Source organism: Ipomoea triloba, chromosome 4 (genome assembly GCF_003576645.1).
Source record: "Ipomoea triloba cultivar NCNSP0323 chromosome 4, ASM357664v1".
Lineage (NCBI taxonomy): Eukaryota > Viridiplantae > Streptophyta > Magnoliopsida > Solanales > Convolvulaceae > Ipomoea > Ipomoea triloba.
This window is the reverse complement of record NC_044919.1, coordinates 8,050,419-8,055,577: the sequence shown is the minus strand read 5'-3', so window position 1 is coordinate 8,055,577 and position 5,159 is coordinate 8,050,419. Positions and strand designations below refer to the sequence as shown.

Genomic DNA, 5,159 nt, shown 5'->3' with positions numbered 1-5,159 from the left:
CAGGTTTTTCACCCCGCTTCTAGTTACTCCACCTCTCGAGCACTTGAGCTTTGATCACCAAGCCCGCCTCAAGCCTCAGGTTTTTCGCAAGACAGCTGCCAGGTTACTCCGCCTCTTCTTGCCTTCTCCAAAGCAAGGTTGTTCCGGTTGTCACAGTTTGAGTGTAACAATCTCCAATCTGACCAAAAGCTTTCGTTGGATAATCAGCCTTGTAGAGCAGCTTCGGTCACCTTCTAGATGTATAGCAGTTTAAGCTTTGTAACTCTCTCAAACACTAAGATGTGTTTCTCTCGCTGTTTTGAATATCAGGATGATATTCCGAATTGAGCACTTGCACTTTTAAACGTTTGAATCAGACACCTCTTAAGAATTTCGAACGAACCAACCTCTTTTGAACTTGTGTCTTCACGTCCTTTTTTATATGAGAGTTGAGGAATAATTCTGTTGGAGGGAAAATTATTCCGTTTGAAATCTGTCTCCCATGCTGAGTATGGGACTTGCATATTTTCAGCATTTTTCATGGAGTGGTGGTCTTGTAACTTGAACCTTTTGTCTTGTAGTGAATATTCCATACTTCACTTTCTTGAGTCATGCTCCACTTGCTACTTTTGGAAAAAGTTACTCTTTTTATATTCCCATTAATCCTCGTTTTAGGGAATAAGACCGACCTTGGATTGGTGCACCTTGATGTCTCGACCACTTGATGTCTCGATCCCATGTATCGAGAGATCTATCTCTCGAACTTTGCTTATGTCTCGAACTGAATTGTTGTATCGAGAGATCCTATCTCTCGAACTCTGCTTATGTCTCGAGACTTAGTTGATGTCTCGCAGACCCTTATTCCTCCAGTGTTGTCCCGTGCCTTCTTCTGATCTGTCTATAAGATTATAACACGAGACTTCTACGATGTTCACACAAGTTTACTTTAAGCTCAAATATTTTCCGAGTTGAGCTCAAGTGACCCGGTTGTATTTTCGCTCTTAGTCTACTTGTCGAACTTACATATAATTTCCTATCTTTCGAGACTTAGGGGATTATAGATTACATTTAGTATCATCAAAACCTATTACAATATGGTCCTAACATCAAAGACTCACATTCATCCTCACAAGAGTAAAATGAAGCATCATCTCCCTCACTCATCAACTCATTTTCACACAAGTCTAAGGATTCATCTTCCAAAAAATTGAAACAAGCATATTCATTATCAAGCAAAAGAGAATCCTCACAATCATCAATCAATATATCACAAGTTTCTACAGAATCATCCTCCCGGAAATTAAAGCAAGCATAATCACAAGTATTAGAAATATCAATGCAAAGGGAGTCATCCTCACAAGAAACACAATTATCATTATCGAATGAATCAACACTCCCACACTCATTAATAGAATCATCATCAACAAAGCCTATGGAATCATCCTCCCAGAAATAAAAACGAGTAGTGTCACAAGCATATAGGTCACTATTGCATTTCAAAGGGGTGTCATCCACACAAGTGTCAAAAGTGTTTTCAATAAGAGCACAAGAATTTTCAAGAATATTAACGCAGGAAGAATTAAGAATGTTACCACATGTTGGCTCTTCATCTTCCCATACTACTTCGATATCATCATCCTCAATCTCCATCTCTACCTCCTTTTGATTTTCCAATTCAAAAATTGGGACTTCTTCAAGCACCAAGGCATAACAATCCACTTTCTCTTCAACACTCACCTCTTTGCTAGCATTTTCTTTTTCAACCTTATCCACAACCCTTGGATTGGCTTCTAGAGTTGGGAGATCATCAACATTTGGGTAGTTAACCTGTAATGAACTTGTTGTCATGAGTTCCTCCATCATAGATAGAATTTTCGTTTCAACCTCTTCCAATGGAAGACCTTCCTCCTAGAGGGTAGCAAGATAATCTTTCAATTCGCTCTTGATTTCGGCTTTTAAATTGGCTGTGCCGTCCTTGGCCATCTTCGTGAGTGCTTCTATTTTTTCTTTTAGAATCTCAATCTCTTCCTTGACTGGTGGGATATAATCACAAGGATTGGGTGGGGTAAAATATTGATTGGAAGGTGGTGTTTCAAAGAAATGTGAATCATTGTTTTCTTCATTAAATGGTGATGGAGGTGGGTAGTGGGTGTTTAGGTGGGTGATAAGCACCAAGAATAGTCTGTTTTAAGGGTCATTTACGGGCTAGAATTGTATGGTTTATTACCCATTTTATAAGAATTTCATGCATTAAGACTCAGATGTGACCAAAAATCACTAACACGATTATGGAAGATGTTTTTAAGGTATTCTACAGCCAAAGGGAGGACTTAAGGCCAAAACTGAGCAGAAAATGAAGAAACCATGAAGCAGGATCTTCCCACGCAGCCTCACACGCGTGTGGGTGGACGTGGCATCATTCCAGTAGCTCCCCACGCCCTCCACCACTGTGATACCCCGGTTATTTGAATATTTTGATTATAAATAATAGTTAATATTTTGGTAAACTATTTTACTATATAGAAATTAATTTTAAAATATTATAGTATATCATCCGTAATTATATTACGTTGCTAATAAATTATTTGGTTATATTTGACCAAAAAATATTTTGAGAATATTTTGTTAATATTATATTATCTTAATATATTTTCTTAATTAACCTTATATATGGTGAACTTGGTTATGTTTTGCTAATTACCTAGAATACTCACGCTTCTTTCCATATTCTACGTATATCCCAATTGGTGATTATGTATCATTAGCTTATCAATTTATCTCATCCTAATTTGTCATCCTCATTATTAGCAATTCTAATAATTTCCTATTTTGATATATGTATTTATATGTTGTAGCGTACAGTTAGAAGTATATATATATGTTAGTATATTTTCTCTCGAATCTAAACATATGTATGATACATAGTTAGTGTATATGATGTACCGTCCGTGTGTACATACACATAATATTCTTCGACTATTCCTATATATATCATTATGAGATTGGCAGTTATAATATCCTACATATTCCTTTCCTAAATACCATCACTAATGCCATTATATTCTCATCACTATCCCTCTTTCCATCCTAATTCTACTACAGTGTTTCTTTCTTCCTCCCTTTTCCCCATTCACATCTAGTAAAAAGAAAAAAAAAATAGCTTAGTCTTCTTGTTCTTCATTGATTGAAGTCTTCTCCCTTGCCATCATCGAGTCAAGAGTTAGGAGACATGGATCATCAACTCAAGGTGTTTCGGGTGTGGCTAGTGAATTTTCAACTTCTAGAGTAAGATTTATGTCTACTCAAAATTTATTTACCCCACAATAAAAATTCATTTTTTTAAGTGTTTATGTGCAAAACATTTGTTCAAAAATCTGTCAAGAATTTATTTAATTGGCATTTGTATATTTACTATGTGATCTTTGACCTTTGTGAAAGTTGTGTTTAATATGTAAATTTACCTGAGTAATCATATATTAGCATGAAATTATAGTCTGTATGTATTCTTGTATAGCATGTTATGGGAATATATATGATCTATGGATAAGTTCATTAGGTATGTTAATTCGTACATACATATGAAAAAAAATATATTGTATTGTGTTTAATGATTAAACTTAATCTATAATAAATGTTGTATGTATGACTTCATGTACATATGCCTATAATTTTGTGAATGGTGGATCTTATACGTGCATATGTGTTCGCATATACATATACTGTTGGTGTGTATTTACATATAGCTAGCATAGTAGTGGTATGCTATATGTGTATAGTTAATTTATTTTTATATATGTATATCTACTAAATATCATAATCTGTGCATATATAAATATATGATTAGTGTCCTACATCTATGTAATTAGTATATACGGCATAGTATAAATGGTAGTATAATGACGATTCGTATAATTATAAAAATGTTTTTGTGTTGGATGTTAGTAAATTTTAGTATATTGTACTGTGTAAACATATTGGTACATGGTATAAATATTATATTTAATATTTTGGTCATGGAGGATTTGTGCCTGGGTTAATCTTGTGAGGTTAGTCTCTCACTGTAACCCCTCGCCTTTTCGAATAAGATTAAGGTTCGAGAAATATGTCTTTAAGCTATGACATTCCTGAGATGAGTGACCGATGCGTCAAAAAGATTTTTATAAGGAAATATAGTTATTATTAAGCCGCGATCGTACGTCCCGGTCACGAACCGTAAAATTTTTAGGAACTAGTATTTGGACTTGTTTGTCCTAGGAAATGGATTTCTAGACACCATACTATTATTCTTGAATTTCCTATTTAATTAGATTAGCCCATAGCAGCGAAAATTTATTTTGATCGTACATCGCTAAATTTCGCGGTCTACCGAACCTAGCCCAATTTTGAGGGTTAGTCTGGAATAAATTTTTAGTTTCGAAAATTATTCTATCTGGATTATTTTCCACCGAAACTTTATCTGTTTGGACCCCAACTGATAAGTTGTGGAGATATTTTATTATTTTATTATTTTTTCCTTAATCTTATCCCATAAGCCATCAAGTGTGATCAAAATATAAAAGCCAATTTATTCCATTTTCCTTGTGTTTTGCCGAAATGAGAGAGAGAAAGGGAGAGAGGGATTCTTCATCTTCTTCCTCCTTGAAGCTTCAAATTCCATAGCCAAAATCCTTCTCAAGTCTCAATTTTATTCGGTAAATCTTCGTTTTTATTCGGTAAATAGTTCTATTTTCCTTCCTAGAGCATGAATTTGAGAGTAATTTCTTGAAATCTCTTGTTATGGTGTTGATTGTGATCTTAGGATTTTAAGAAGAATTTGGGGGAAATCACTCAAAGACTCTTTCTAAGGATTTTAGTAGCTAATTGAGGTAAGGAATTCCCTTAAGTTGGAATTAGTCACTTGAATTTGGATAATTGATTTTGGTTGAAATATGGTGTTTTTGGAGCTTTGGGAATATTTTTGTATACATGTTCATAGCTTGGATATGCTTGTATATGTTGTATTTATGTCCATATAGGCTTATACTTGTGAAAATAGTGAAAGGAAATCACGGTAGATTCTGGCAGTAACTTCCGAGATTTATTGGGAAATATTGGTAAGGTATTTTGATCCTATTTTTTTTAGACATGTAGTTCTATAAGTGTAGAACCCGCATATAAAATTTCATAATGATCGGAGTAGT

The 5,159-nt window shown here is 34.5% G+C and overlaps 1 long non-coding RNA gene across 1 annotated transcript in view; it reads left to right on the top strand.

Moving 5' to 3' along the window:
* Positions 1 to 4,796: 4,796 nt before the first annotated feature.
* LOC116014920 overlaps positions 4,797 to 5,159 on the top strand; it is a 4,074-nt gene continuing 3,711 nt past the window's right edge. The window contains exon 1 of the long non-coding RNA XR_004097512.1: positions 4,797 to 4,844. This is a non-coding gene — a long non-coding RNA (uncharacterized LOC116014920). The remainder of the gene's footprint in view (positions 4,845 to 5,159) is intronic.